Here is a 16,819-nt window from a genome sequence, read left to right on the forward strand (position 1 = left end):
GTAGGTAAGGTGATAGATTTACAGTTGTAATAGATACACTGGCTCTGGAGATGGAGCTGCCACATGATGAGGACATTCAGGAAGCCTTGTGGAGAGGGCCACATTGCAAGGAACTGAGATTTTCTGCCAGCTACCATGTGAGGAAAGCCATCTGAAAGTGAATCATCCAGTCCTGGTCAAGCCTTCTGGTAACTGCAAATCAGCCACCAGCTTGACTACAGCTCTAGAAAGGCCCTGAGCCAGAACCATTCAGTTATGATGTTTCTGAATTCCTGATCTTCAGAAACTATGTGAGATAATAAGGATTTGTTATTTCAAGTGGCTGCATTTTGGGATAAATTGTTATACAACAATAGATTATGAATACACTGCCAGACAAATTAGGAGCCTATTGTAGTTGACCAGGTTAGGAATAATAAAGATCTAGTTTAGGAGAGGTAAAGGTGGCTAGGAAGAAAATCATATAAAAATATTAAAAGCTAAAAATCTCTTGGACTTAGATGATGGTTACATGTGGAGAGAGTGGGAGGAGTCAAGGTTGACTCACACATTTCTCACTTGGGTGGCCAGGGGAATAGTGAGGCTGAAACAGAGGAGGAGCATACTTTTAGAGAGAGGATGAATTTGGTGTTGAACACTGAGTTTGAAGTGTCTGTAAGATGTCCAAATGGAATGTCTGGAAGAGATCTATCATAAAGAGATAGGAATTGAGGAAACATTAGCATAGGGGAGGTAGTTGAAATTATAAACACAAATGTGATCATTTAGGAAAGATGTATATAGTGAGGAAAACAGTTATTTGAGGAGGCAACCTGGAAGCAGGTGGCATATAAACAACTGTTCAGGAAGGCACAAAGAAAACCAGAGAGGTCATTCAAGAAACTTGAAATAGTAGATGGTTTGCTTTCAGACAATAGATAAAACATCTCATTCTCTGACACTAGGGAGAAATGACAAGAATGGGTGTGCATTTTAGGTTACATTTTGAGCTGGACAGGTAATTGAGAGAAATCATAATGATGAGTTTTCTAGATGAAGTAGAAAGCAGGATCACCTACTTTGAATAAAGGTGATAACAGTGAGTAGAGAGGAGACACTTTGGAATAGCTGCAGAGGGAAAGCAAAGAACAAGGTAAGCAAAGTTAATAGATGGATTGTGCTGAGAACTTAGCTGAGGTTTGGAGTCCAAGTCTTTGAAGTAAGTGATCCAGTAGGGAAATGACAATATATACAACTTGATCTCTTTATTTTTCACTTCAGCTGGAGCCTGAAAACTGATAACAATGCCATAGAAACAGCATATCTGTGCAATACATTCTGAAAGATTGTGAACTTGATTTTTATATATAACCCTTAGTGCATCACCTTTCTTGAGTATGAGAAAGGAGTCGCTCTTTATGCAAGAGATATTGAAGTAGAGTATTGGTTTTTATCGTGTTCACCACTCTCAGCACATCCATAGAGAGAGGAAAAGTGCCTTTGCAGTTTTTAAGTCCAATGAGAGGAAGACATTTGAGAGAGCTTGACCTGAGTACCATAGAGTTTAGGAGACATAGTTAAAAGTTAAGGGTCTGGTAAAAAACAAGACAATGAGATGCTCTAAGAAATAGTTGTATTTCCACTATTGATGGGGTAAAGTTATGTTTCCCATTTACCAGGTTTGTTTCCAGCAAGGGAACCAGCCAATGGTCTCCTTAAAAGAAACTGTGCCCCAACCAACCACTTGGGACGAGATGGCATGTGGAAGAAGTGCCACATCTAGGAAGCTGTAGATGCCCCCAGTGTGAAATCAAGGGAGGGTCTTCAGTGGAAAGTGCAAATATACACCATAAGTCACCTTTGGGTATACATTATGCACACACAAAAAAACTGTGTGTGCATCACAAATGTGCCTATCAAAATAGACTATTATTGCCCATTTATCTCTTTTCCCTATATTTCCTACTACAGCCCAATGTAGAGGGACCAACATAGTATCCATGGAATGGGAGGGGGGGGAAAGGAGAGTATGGAGATTAAACGTACTAATTGCAATTCCTCTTCCACTGCAGGTTTCCCTAGTCAATAGTCCTGAGCTAGAGGAAGAAGCTTCATATTTGTCTAATGTTTTCATATTGGACTGGACTAGATGGAATTCTTTTAAAAATGGAATAGGCATTTTATTACCTAAGATTGATTAGAAAATCTATACAATCTGGCTGAGATTTTATCCAGGGGTAGAAAAAAACCAAATAAAACAAAACAACAATAACAACAAAAATCTCAAGACATTTGGTAGCAGTGGGAAGAATCAAGGCTTCTTTTCATGTAGGTCAGACTTGTTTAAAAAAGAATAGTGTTGTTTGGCTGGTTAGTTTCCAGTAGTCCTACATTGCTCAGATGTCCACTGGAGTAGATTTTTGTGGTAAGAACTGTAAATGGATGAGGACACAATAGACTGAAAGGTGTCAGTAGAATGGTTAACTGTAAATTCAGAACCTTACCTTGTTTATTGTGCTTTTCCTGGAACTCTCCCTAGCCTAGCCTTGTTCCTTCTTCCCCCTTTGCAAATACCTTCCTTTGTCTTTAACTGGAGATGGTATTTAGGGTGGTCACTTGGGCCATTTCAGGGAGTTATTCAGTTTTCTTGATATCTCCCATCTAAAAGGAGGTACACATATTATTAAACTTCTATTTTTTTACCCTGTTAATTTCTCTACTTATTACAGGGGGAATCTCTACCAAAAACTTGGGTAGAAGACAAATTATTTTTCCTTTCCTAGAAAGAGCAGTTTGATATGAGGACCAGAAAAATGAGAGAATTGAAAGGATTAGAGGTTGTACTCAGACAATTCTAGATGGAAGTAATTCCCGATTTCCCAATGTTGATACAGTCCAACTTTTCTCAGATAACCTGAACAATTCAGTTTATTTCCGTAGATACTAGTTAAGTATGTGATGAATAATATGGAGTTCACTCTCAACATGTGAGAGCAATTAGGAAATCTGAATACAAATGTTATAAACAAAAATATTATGAGCACAGATTTTGGTGAAACCACATAATTAAGAAGCATTTAATATTGATTATGCACTCATTATGTGCTAGATGAAGTAATAATTTCAGAGGACAAAAAGTTGAAGAAAAAAGTTATTTACCCTTGAGTATTGAAAATCTGATGGAGTCATACATGGGAATACATAATTACCATACAATAAAGTAAGTGAGTACTAATAAAAATGGTTGCAGAAACGTATGAAAGGGAGCATCTAGGATGAAGAGGGAGTAAAAAGCAAAATCACCACAAAACCTATCTTGGATTTGTTGACATTAGATTTAAGTCTTAAAGGATGAGTGTATATTACAAATTAGAAAATTTTTTGTCTAGAAATCAAAGAGGAGAGAGAATATATATTATAGTCAGAGGCTTGGACATATTATATTTAATGAAGTCTACATTTCAGATAAACCTTAAAGGATAAGTAGAATTCCTAAAGGTAGTGATGGGAGAAAAAAGAGGAAAGGGAAACAGACAATCTGGAACCACCCAGTGAAGGAGCTTAAAGACCAGAAGACACTTAATAGCATTCACTTAAGGGGACATGAATTTCTGATACATGATGGTGAATGAGGGAATGAGAAACAGGACTGGGAATGGATTCCAGAAGCCATTTAGAAATAGAAACAGCTGAAGTGGTTGATTCAAAATGTTGGGGAAGGTATTCTTTTGGGTTTCTAAAGACATATAATTGAACATATGACAATATGAGCTTTCTATTAAAAGACATAGGAAAATTATAAGGAGGTGCTGATTGAGGGAGAATATAATGAATTTGAAAGTATAGCTGTATAGCCTGTAGAATTGTTACTGTAAGTAGCTAAATGGTAACAAGGGAAGGAAGTAGGGGAAATCAGACATTGTGTATAATAAACTAGGAAAGAGGGAATGAAATATTTAGATTAATAAAAATGGAAAGCTATAGCATTTACACTCCAGGTCTGGACACTCCAGGAATCCATTGTGTCCTCTGTCCTCCGGACTTAGTCCCGAAGACCATTAGAATGAGTCGCCTCAGCGTACAACCAATCCATTTCCAGACTATGGGGAGAGGTTCTTCTGTGCTTTTACTTTAAGGCATGCACAATAAAAGCCAAGATGGCAGCCATAGAAGCCTGTCAGTCTAGCTTAAAAGAAAGATCTGATTGGTTAGTGAGAGGAACGAATGCAAGCCCACAAAAGATTAAGAAGTTAATTGGTTAGTTTAAAGACTATAATCCAGGCTAACACAGGAACCTCCTCTTCTTTATTCTTCTCTCCCTTGTAAAAATGTGCTTGCCTCCTTCATTCATGCACCTTCCAAGCAACCATGCAGCTCTAAAAGCTGCCTGGGTTCCAGCAGCAGCACAGACTCCAAGTGGGGGTTCCAAAAGCACAAGCCTGGGCACAACCAAAAAGACTACATTGGCCAGAATAGGACAAACCAAATTGGATTGAACCATGACCCAGAATATCTAGACTCTAGTCTTTGTACTAGGTATGATGAAGACAAGATTGATCTTTTTTCTTGGTAGGATGGACAGAGATGAGACACTGGAAACCTGTGGGCAGCCTTCCATTTCAACCCCAAATAAACCTTACCATGAAAGCCTCACTTCCCATACATGAGTCCTGTGGAGTGCCTTCTCTGTGACTCTGTGAAAGAACACCATGGCCACCCGCAACAGAATTGTTTGAAAGACACTTGGAAATGTGAATCTGGAGTTTCAGAGAAAGATTAGAGGTAGAACACCTAAATTATCTGCTTAGAAGTTGATAGTGGCAGCCACAGGAGTAGATGAGAGTTCTGACTTAGTGCGTTTATTAGAAGTTCTTTACCCTACTTGAATTATGAAGTCCTTGAAGAATATGATGAAATCTATGAATCTCCTTGCCTAGAAAAATGAGCAAACACATAGGTACAAAATTTTGTGGACTTTAGTTTAAGATTTCTTGGTAGTAAAAAAAGAGAGAGAGAGCTCAGGAAAACCTTTGTAAAACACTGACATGAAGGAGACAGAATAAGGAAAGATGGCATAGCAGTAGAAAACAAACCACAGTGATGATAGTGTTTTAAATGCCTCTTTGAAATAGTAAGACAAAGTCTTAAAATTGAGAAGTTGTTGGATTTGGTGATTACTGGATTAGTTCATTGCTGATATAGGACTAGGAAGAAATTTTTCAGTAGAATAGTGGGGACAGGAGCCAAATTGCAGTGAGCTAAGGAGTCACTGAATTGTGAGACTAAGTGGAGATACTAAATGGAATGACTAAGTTACATTTGGCTCTTATATTAAGTTTGTGAACACTGAGAAGGAATTTTTCTATCAAAATAGACTCTCTGTGGTTAACTGAGCCTAAATTTAAAACTAGAGGCTAATTGCCATTTGTTGACAGAGGCTTCTCACTTCTCTGCACTCTGGGAAGAACCCTGGAGTCTAGACTGAATATTCAACCTCCACCCATATGCCTTTCCTATTACGCTATCTGAATCAAACACTGCAGGGAAGCTTCTCATTGTGTCATCACCATACTATCATCTAAGCCAGTGGTTCTCAACCTTTCTAATGTCGTGACCCCGCAATACAGTTCCTCATGTTGCAGTGACCCCAAGCCAAAAAATAATTTTGGTGGCTACTTTATAACTGTAATTTTGCTACAGTTATGATTCGGAATGTAAATACCTGATATGCACTATGTATTTTCCAATGGCTTTAGGCGACCCTGCCAGGGTCGAGGCCCACAGGTTGAGAACTGCTGATCTAAGCAATAAACTGTTCTGTTCAATCAGAACTGGACAACTTGTACTGTTTTTCATATCTATATTAACTAGTCTGAACTGCTGATCAAATTTGGAGTCCTCATTTCATAAATGGACTTGAATGGGACCTAGGCGGGAACTGTCTCTACAAGAGATGGACCCCTCCCGGTCATGGCAGAGCAGTCTGGGTTGATGCCTGAATCTGCTTCTCTAGGATTGCATCCTTTGCTCAAATAAATGCGTTTTATTCTTATTACAGCCTAAAATTATCTTTTGGTTGATAAGTTTAATTGTAAAGCTAAAAGGAGAGTGTTGGTCAAATAAGTTTGTGAATATGATTTTTGTTTGCTTGCTTATAGTTTGCATTGGGGGCTGGGCAACACCAGATATAGTGGTCTGTGAGGTTGCAGGTTGCCTTCCTAACTGGGAGGGACCGTTGTCTTGCTAATATTACTGGAAGGGAGATTCTGCCCCCACCACCGAGAGGTGCGGGAGGATTTCTTTTTTCTCCTCTCCTTGATCCCTTGCTCTCCATGGGAAAAGCAGGTTTTCTGCTTTTCCCTTGGCTTCTCTTGTGGCTTGCCTGTCTTGGTGAGACACCAATAAACATAATGGCCCACCATCCTTCAACTCCACTGTTTCTTTACTGTCTGCCCAAATTCAATGAGAACCTGCATGTTAATGGCCACAATGGTGGCGGAGGCCCCCGGCCTTACAGAGAGCAGTGACTTAAAAGAATATACAGTCTTGGGAAGAATTTTTTATATAAGTTTTAAAAACTAAGCATGTTTTCATAAAAAAAGAGAAAAAACCAATCTAGATGGTGAAGATATAAGAAAAAAATAATCATAAAAACATTTCAATTATTATTATTTAAATTTTTTTTCCTGTGAAATGTTACTATTAGCCACAGTTGCATGTTTTGAAAGACAAAATAATAATCATTCACTGCTAAGAATTCATTCATGGTGCACAAAGAAACATTGAAAAACAAAATTGTGTAAAAAGAGTAGCCAACCTGAGGAGCCCTGAGGAGCCACTGCGCCACCTCACCCGCAGGTGTTGTAAGGTACCAAAAACTACAGAATTAATATTAATATTTTAAGAGGCTTGAAGAACATTTTATTAATTTGGGTTAAGGTGTGCAGAGAAATTGTGAGAATAGTCTCTGTACTGTGTGCTTGGCATAACCAGGATGGCCCTTGGCATTGTATTGTAAATGCAAAGGTGAGGAAAACATGGATTCCCAGACATTCCACCACACCTGTGGGGAAAGGGGTGAATGGCTAGCCAGGTGCAGGAAGAGAAAAGCCAAAATAAACCTTTTCTTATAGCAATGAGCCATTTGCGGGCATTTGTCCCCAAGGAAACTACCTCTCCTATGTAAATGCATGTGGTTAATACGTGTGACTCTGGACAGAGAGATGGCAGATGAACATTAGAAAATATAGGAATGCCTTTTAATATGTAGAGACACCTTTCTACCATTGTGTTGATTTGTAAATTTTGTTTTCTCCAAAAGGATGTATGGCTTGCAAATTGAACATGGTCCTATCATGTTAAAGGACATATGACTATAACCAATAGTGGTAAAGGGCTCCTAATTACAATTTTGCTTCTGTACTTCCCACTTATAAAACTATAAAAACTAGGTAAAACAAAGGGCCAGCGCGCTCTCTCCCTCAGATTTCTGTCGGAGTTTGCCGCCCCTTGGCCAAGCTAGAGAATAAAGCTTTGGTGTGTAATCGACGGACCTTGTTCATGTCTTCAATGTTTTAGGTCCCTCCGGATTGGGCTTAACAAACCCTAATCAGGCAATGGTGTAGTGAAGAAAGTGTTGGACTGGGATGCGGAGGACCCAGGTTTGAAACCCTGAGGTCTCCAGCTTGAGAGTGGGTTCATTTAGCCTAAGTGTGTTCTCACCAGCTTGAGGGTGGGGTCATTGGCTTGAACATGGATCATAGACATGACCCCATGGTCGCTAGCTTGAGCCTAAAGGTCGCTGGATTGAGCCTAAGGTGCTGGCTTGAGCAAGGGGTCACTGGCTCAGCTGGAGCCCCTGGGTCAAGGCACATATGAGAAAGCAATCAATGAACAACTAAGGAGCTGCTATAAAGAACTGATGCTTCTCATCTCTCTCCCTTCCTATCTGTCCCTATCTGTCCCTCTCTCTCTGACTCCCTCTCTGTCTCTGTCAAAAAAAGAAAACTAACAAAAAACAAACAAACAAACAAAAGAAGGTAGCTAAGTGTGAAGATTTTTCTTGTTCTAGATCTAGCCATCAAGTTCAAAACACAAAAGAGATGTCATATCGGGCAGTGCTGAGCAGACACACTCAGTAGCACAAGCTAACTATGAAGTCTGCATGTTCTAGGTCATCAGTACCTGTTCTTTCTCTAGTTAGTAATGTCATGTTTCTCAACCTTGGTTGTCCAATTGGAACCATACAGGAACATTTAAACAATATGAAAGCCTATATCCTAACTCCAGGTATCCTGATTTAATTGGTCCAGGTGAAGTGTGAGTATGGAGTATCTTTAAAGGTGATGCTAATGTGCATCAACCTAGAAAACCACTTCTGTAGCTTATTCAGTGTGGGCTTCAGTGTCTCCACTGGAGATAACATATTACACTAGGTATTTTCCAAAAGGCAGTGAAAGTACGAATGTTAGCCAAAGATGTTTCCTAAAGCCTTGAGAGCTTTAGGAAACTCCATGGAGAAATACTCATTCCCTTTGGGGAGGAAGACAGGATTGTTTTCCATATTTCTTCATTTACTCAGCGTAATCAAGACGTTTTACCTATAGTTGTGAGGAAGCAAGCACTAGCAGTAGTTTTGTATATGGACATTTCTGGAATTCACATTCAAGGAAAATTTAATAGATAAATCAAGGCTCCCAGAAAATAGACCTCCTTCCCTTTCTGAAATCTCCACCAGGCTGCAGAAAAATCATAGTCATTTGCTTTGTGGGGTACAAGGTAGACCGTCTGTGCACAGCAAGTAGGAATGGGTCTTTTCTCAGAGACAATTATTTTTCCAGGGTAGAAGCAGTCAGCCACACAAATCTTTTTTCAGGGTAAATCTATACTAGGCCAGTAATTCACTTCCCTCTTCTCATCTTCTTCAAGACTCTCAGCTCTCCAAAGAAGTCATTAGCAAGTGTGAGAATTGCCCAAGGATTATATGAAGTTGTGGCATCTAAAGTGAATGATTCATTAGCATGTGAGAGAAAAGCCCAAACAACAACATCAAAAGTGTTAAACCTATCCAATGAGATGGAAAAGGGGTGGTTGAAATTAATTTAAATCACTTTAAACCTATCATGAATGAAAGGGAAATTACTCCCTAATAGTTAAAATTTAGCATGCATGTGAGTGAAGGTGTGTACATTTTCATCTGAATATAAACTTACTGATTACCAATTTGTTCATAACTGAAGGCTGATATAATAAAAAAAAAAATTAAAAACATTTTGGCATTTTAGCTGTTTTCTGGAAGCCAGCTAAATCCTAAGGAAGCAGGAACAGGAAAATAAAAACTCCCCGGGAAAATATGTGAAGCACCATATTATGATATGCAACTGTTACTAACATGGTGAACTGTCACCATAACTAAGACACACAAAAACAGGTCAACAATATGGTAGGCAGACCTAGCTAAGAATCTAATGAAGTCACTTGTCATTCATTTGTGATAGATACGTGAATTTACCAGGAATTCCCAATTGCCCTCTTGATGTTCTGCTTATCTGTCAGACCTCACCCTTACTGGACTATCGCCCCTGAGACAGAAGAATTCCAAGAAGCTAGCAAGCTGCCCCAAGGAGGAGCATTCTGGACATACCAGGACTTTTGATTCAACACCCACTTGCTCGAGACTCTCCTTTTACCCTATAAATTCATCCCCTTAGCTTGTACTGGTTCCTTTATCCCCCGGAGAAGTGCCTGGCAGGGTTCCTTTCTTCCTTTCAATAAAGCCTGTTACTCTGGTCTTTTCGGACTCCCATGGATTCCAGAAATTAGTACCTATAAACCAAATATTTCCCACCAAAGAGGTAAGGCTTGGAGAAGTAGGGGGATAGAAATGGGGGGTGGGGGGAGGTATGAATGGAAAGAAAATAAAAAACCAGAGAAAAGTAAAGGTTCTCATTAGCTACCCAAATTTCCCTTCAAGTCATCAGTTTGGCCTTTCCAGAGTCTGTTTAAAAAGACTGTTATTGAGCCTGACCAGGAGGTGGCACAGTGGATAGAGCGTCAGACTGGGATTCAGAGGACCCAGGTTTGAGACTCCGAGGTTGCCAGCTTGAGTGCAGGCTCATCTGGTTTTAGCAAAGCTCACCAGCTTGGACCCAAGGTCACTGGCTTGAGCAAGGGGTTACTCATTTTGCTGTAGCCCCATGGTCAAGGCACATATGAGAAAGCAATCAATGAACAACTAAGGCACCACAACAAAAAAACTGATGATTGATGCTTCTCATCTCTCTCCATTCCTGTCTGTCTGTCCCTATCTCTCTCTCTCTCTCTGACTCTCTGTCTCTGTAAAAAAAAATAAAATATAAAAAAAAGAAATAAAAAGACTTATTAATTGGGTGAACGTGACAGGAAAGCTTGTGGGATAACTGTTACAGCTTGCAATAAAAAAGAAATGCTACTTGGTATTAATGGACTTCATGCCTTTCTACATCAACTGGCATCTCTCAGGGCCACAGCTGAAATTTCCTGAAGATTTGGTTTTAGGCAGAGGTGACTGTAAAGCCAGTAGCTGCAGCCACCATCACAGGTGCCTGGCCAACATATGTACGCATTTAATCCAGACAGATTATAAAGAAACTGTGGAGCCAAAAAACTGGTGGACCATTTTCCTTTACTCTAGACTCTTACTGGCCAAAGAATAAAAAACAAACAAATGGGGCGCCAAAACCCACTCATATGTTTCTCCGGTTCCACAACCAGGAGAATCTTTCCAATTTTCCTAGAATCAAGGCCCCACCAGCCTTGTTCACCTATGTTCCCCATCTCTTTCTCCTACACAAACTGACTTCGCCTTCAACATTCTGCTATTTTGGCTGCCTCCTCCACGTGGCCTCCCTGCCCTGCTACAACATGGGCTCTTCCTCTCTACAAGAACGTGGTCACTGTCTCCAAAATGGCCTCCTAGCCTCTCCTTTTAAAATCTTTTGACAAAAGCCCCTCCCACAGCACACATTAGCATAACCAAGCCCCTTCCCAAGCAAGAAGGGCAATTAGCTGTATCACGTGAGAGCATCACCATGTGAAGACAGCAGCTATTTTTAACAAAGTGAGCAAAAAATAACTTATCTGCCCAATAGCGACTGATGTAAAATGTTCAGGCCAAGGTACATAAGTTATGGGCTCAAGCCCATTGCTTGAGCACATTCAATTTTGCCTCTGCTGTTCATCCTTACTCTATGGAGGATCTTCTGAGAACAGAATAAAGCAAACATGAATCTCCACTCTCCTCCCAAGTGGCTGAAATGTTATACTGCTGCTATATTGAAAAACTGCTCATATAGAGAGATAACACAATGGGTTTAAAGCTCTGTTAAGTGTTTATTGGAATCATCTTCCTCTACTGTGTGAAATCAGAAAAATGCAGGTAGCACAGCAAGCTAAGGAAAATACTGAAGGATAAATTAGAATTCTCACTGTGATGTGCACTGGTATTTCTTAACTAAAAGCCAGGCAATCACTAGTTTATATCATATATCTCAAACCACAGGTATTTTCTCTTTCTCTGCTTTAGGGACCTGGTTGAATCATCCATTACTCTTCTATGCCCTTAATTCTGTAACAATCTGAGCCAGTCAGGCATCTCCACTATTCAGGTCAGATGTGAAAGTATGGTATTGTTAGTTACCTGGCATATGTAGAACATCAGTCATTTTACAAAACAATTTTGAGGGATTTTGACATTTGCAATAGAGAAGTACTACAAGTCTTTGATTTGAAAAGTTGCTTCCTGCTTCCTCCTTCCTGTCAGAGGCACTGAACTTGAAAACGAGATCAAGCTTCTGGAAAGAAATATGTTTTATATAAATGTTCCTACTCATATTATTTCATAGTCTCCTATGACAACCTTCGCATCAGAGATTTATTCTGGGTAGTTAAGTTATACAACAAAATATCTGCTGTGAATTTTGGCAAGCAATACACTAAGTGGATAACTTGCCAGGAACAGGTATCCATATGGAATAAACAAAAATGGTGAGAACCGGTAAGCGATGCTCATCAGAGGGCTGCACCTCTGAATCTGTTTCCTAATTTGTCCTAAGAAAATATTGTTAACCTCATCAGTGCCTTGATCTATCTTTTTAGTAAGTTGTGCTCATAAACAAGCTAATTTTCTCATTAGAAAACATCAATGGCTGGTATTTATATATACTACAATTCATTAGGAAAAAAAGAGGTACTGAAACTTGAAGGGCTTTTGGAGAAATGTGAATAAGAAAAAAATTAGCTTCAAACAATCAAAGCTCTGTCTTCCAGAAAAGGATATTCCCCTACCCCCATTTAGCATTGCTCAGGTTTTAGATGAAAAAAAAAATCCACAAAACATTTCATTGATTATACATATGAGTTCTAAAGAAATTATTTTAATTATTTTTAGATGTTAAACTGAGAAAGGTGATGTTTTGTGAATGAAGTCATATTTTGGGCTGTAAAGAAGTGGTGTGATTTCTTGAAGCATCTCTTCATTTGCTTCTATGAATAGACATTTTATAGAGTCAATAGAGAAAAAAGAAAGGCTAATCAGATCACTTTCTGTAATGTGAGATGTAAAATTCTTTCTCTCTATAAAATGAGATATTTCCAAAATTTTACCCTAGATTCCTCTGCTTAGTAAGTGAAGCTTAAAATCTCTGAGGGATTATTTGACTACCAATATCTCATGCTTTTGTTAAAATAAAATTCAATGCACTTCTGTAATTAACACTAACATCAAATTGTTATTTCTGATGTCAACACTCCCAGTATGTAGAGATTGCAGTACAATTTAAATAAATGATTAGAGGGTAAGAGTGAACAACAGAAATGTGAATAACAGAAAATTTGTCTAACATCCCATGTTATTTTGTAGTCCTCAATCATGTTCTTCCTAAGATTTTGCCAAATATAAGTAAATGTCTGACACTCTTAGTTAACATTTAAAAATACGTGTTAGTTTCATAATCACTGCAGTGCAGAAGTTATTAAAGCTACAGCAGTTTAGCATGAAAGAAGTCAGGAAATACTCTGCATTATTTTGTTTCCTTTACCAAATGATACTTTATATGCAGTCTTCATTTTCTTAAGTGTAGGTTATACATGCAATCTTCATAAACATAAGAAATATAATATCTATATATAGTCAACAGAGAAGACTATAAAATTTATAGTGGGTATCTATGAAGAAAATTCCAAAAAGATAAGTGAAATCATTTGATAAGTGAACCTACTTTAATGAATATCAGTACATGATTATAAAGAGAGAGTTGAATTACTTTGGCTGTTAGTGAGGTATTATTACTATTAGAATGAAAATTAAGACACTCATATGAATGGATTTTACTTTAAGTGCAGACTTGCCTCAGCTTTGGTAAGATTCAGCTAACATTTAATAAGCACCTACTAAGTACCAGGTCATGGTAAGTGTTCTTATATTTTTTACCTTCTTTGATCAGAACAACATTGTGAGCTAGAGAACATACTGAAGTTTGGAGAATTTTAACATACCATTTAGAATAGAATAGCTTATAAGTGATAGAATTGGTATTCATAGTATGTGTGAGACTCATCTTCCTCACCATGTTTTCTCTCACAAATATATTCAGTTTGGTAACAGTGAAAACAACAACAACAACAACTAAAAAGCAGATTTTTTTGTGTGTCAGGTAAGAGTTTGACTAATGAAAAATGTATCTTTATAAGCAGACGTCCACTGCTACCACAATCAGTAGTAATACTGAGAATAAAACTCTTGTATTCTAAGACGTGCATCAGACTTTTTTTTTTAAAGTCTTAGCTCTCTTTCCCAGAGAGTTGAGGAAGATAAACAAGAAAGATCACCTGACCAAGTGGTGGAGCAGTGGATAGAACATTGGCCTGGGAGGCAGAAGACCCAGGTTTGAAACCTTGAGGTCACTGGCTTGAGAGTTGGCTCACCAGCTTGAGTGTGGGGTCCCTGGCTTGCACTTGGGATCATAGACATAACCCCATGGTCACCGGCTTGAGCTCAGGTTTGCTGGCTTGAGCAAGGGGTCACTGGCTCAGCTGGAGTCACCCCCCCTCTCTGACCCAGTCAAGGCACATATGAGAAAGCAATCAATGAACAACTAAGGTGCCAAAACAAAGAATTGATGCTTTTCATCTCTCTCCCTTCCTGTCTGTCCCTATCTGTCTTCCTCTCTGTGTTTGTCTCTCTCACTAGAACAACAACAAACAAGAAAGCTCATCTTTATAATATTGTAAATAATATTTTAAAAGCAGTCTCTCTTATTGTTGTTGGATTGATGCTGGCCAGGCCTTCCCAAGGTTAATGCAGTAACCCTCCCCCCAGGCCTACAAAGTTCATTCTTGAGTGAAATTAATTATATCTACAACTTTGGGTTTACTAGCACAATGTGTCAGGAAGAGATGAGGTTGTAGCTGAATTTTGCAGTGGTGTTGGTAAATCACCCTCTATGGCTTCTCAGTTAACTGCAACTTTCATCTGCTTACACCATTGTTGCTCAGGCTGTACTGGTTAGAGATGATTTTGTCATCCTTTTTGGATGAGCCTAGTGTAGTTTCTGAATGCATTGTTTGTTCCCAACTCCCTAGAACACAATGGATATTCATCAACAATGGCTTGTTTCTTGTTTAGTGTGTCAAAAACAATTGAGATAAACATATCTAGAATCTAGTCTTTTAATGCATAGTTTGAGCCTTCCATAAAAAAGAATGATATATTGATGTCATAGTAGGCACTTGATAAATGCTTACTGACTTACTGCTCAATTGATTCATTGTGAATATTTTGAACAACTGCATAAACATCACAATGATACCTAATATCCATAACTCACTTATCACCAACTCCTTTAATTTTTTAACTACTAAAATTTTTCTTTAAATTATCCCTTTATCTTCATTTCAACATTTGCTAACTTTTTTTTTTTTTTTTTTTTTTGCATTTTTCTGAAGCTGGAAACAGGGAGAGACAGTCAGACAGACTCCTGCATGCGCCCGACCGGGATCCACCCGGCACGCCCACCAGGGGGCGATGCTCTGCCCATCCTGGGCGTCGCCATGTTGCGACCACAGCCACTCTAGCGCCTGAGGCAGAGGCCACAGAGCCATCCCCAGCACCTGGGCCATCTTTGCTCCAATGGAGTCTTGGCTGCGGGAGGGGAAGAGAGAGACAGAGAGGAAGGCGCCGCGGAGGGGTGGAGAAGCAAATGGGCACTTCTCCTGTGTGCCCTGGCCGGGAATTGAACCCGGGTCCTCCGCACACTAGGCCAACGCTCTACCGCTGAGCCAACCGGCCAGGACGACATTTGCTAACTTTGACAAAACCACCATTTTCTGCTTTAAGTACTTGAATGAATTCTCAATTTTCCATCATCCTTAGGATAAGAACCCTCTACATGTACAGTGCTGGTCACTCTTCTCGGTATTCCAGTCACATTGACCTTTCTTGTCCTCATAGCTGATACACCTTTCCTTTCACAGGATTCATGCTCCTGCTCATCCCACTAAATATAGCCTCATTTTCTCCCCTCTTCACTTACTCATCCTCTAGTAGTCATATTTTCACAGAAGAATGACTTTTGTGACAATTCCTCTTATTATCTGTTTCCACAGCATTAAATATTTCATTTTTAGCATGCATCACAGTTGCAATTTTATTTTTCTTTTAGACATTTGATTATCACCACCACCACCCCAGTAGATAATAAGCTCCTAATGGGCAGGGATTTTAATAACTGACAATTACTCTAAGCCTAAAATCTTACAAACAAAATTCTTAACATGGTCTATAAGGCCTTTTGATTCAGCCCTAAGACTACATCTTCGATTTTATTTCCATAGGATTATGTCATTTAATTCAGTTAAATTTAACAAAGATTTATATTTTCTTTTGACCTAACTTATTCTCCAGCTACTATTTCATTTATTTGTCCACCATACTGGAAAACTACACAAATGTGTAGTAGTTCTTAAATCAAATTTTTAGCTCAGATTTCTCCAGTTTTCCACTTACTCCATGGCAACTTCCAATAGCTTTTAAGATGCTTAATGTATCAGTCTCATTAGTTTTTAGGATCAAACCGCTAAAGCATGAATCCCATACATTTTCTCAGCTAACTTGCTCTCTCAGCAGCATCAGTACAACTTACCATAGCCTCCTAGAAAAACTTTCTTTTCCTTGTTTTCATGATTGCTATTTTCTCTTGATTTGCTTCTTACCTCAATGGCCATTATTTATGTGTATCTTTTGATTGCTCCCTTTTTTTTTTTTTTTTGGTACAATCTATAATAGCAGTATTCTAGGGCTTGGTCTAAAGACTCTATTTTTCCCTATTTTTATTTATACCCCAAGTGACCTCATTGGTAAAATGATCTCTGCTACTAGATGTTAAGTAATTTAAACATACATTTTGAATTTCTAGAGAGAGGTCATTAGCATTTGTAAAAAAAAATTTGTTTAATTTCATTAATTGTATTAAAATATATTTCTTTATACTAGACCAAAATTTGAGGCAGTTTTCAAATTTAATGTGCTGTTCTAGTACATCAGTTAACTACAATATAAGTGAGAAATCACAGAAAAAGTCTGAATGTATAGTTCATTTTAGAAGCATAATACTAGGCTCAGTGGCTCTCATGGGTATTGGGGGTTAAGTGTGCTGATGGTGAAGTATAAAGGCAAGAATACTTGAAAAATAGTTTAATATTAGAATATGTGCAGAAGATAATCACTGAAGAAAGTTGTGTTTCATACAAAGTTCATATCTCCAAAAATTTATTTTTTAAGAAAAAAAGTCACTCAGGAGACATT

The 16,819-nt window shown here is 38.6% G+C and overlaps 1 protein-coding gene across 3 annotated transcripts in view; it reads right to left on the bottom strand.

Annotated features, from left to right (window-relative positions):
• Positions 1–16,819, bottom strand: part of GRM3 (glutamate metabotropic receptor 3) — a 281,732-nt gene that overhangs the window by 241,666 nt on the left and 23,247 nt on the right. The window lies entirely within an intron of this gene.

This window comes from Saccopteryx bilineata, chromosome 7, assembly GCF_036850765.1.
Source record: "Saccopteryx bilineata isolate mSacBil1 chromosome 7, mSacBil1_pri_phased_curated, whole genome shotgun sequence".
NCBI lineage: Eukaryota > Metazoa > Chordata > Mammalia > Chiroptera > Emballonuridae > Saccopteryx > Saccopteryx bilineata.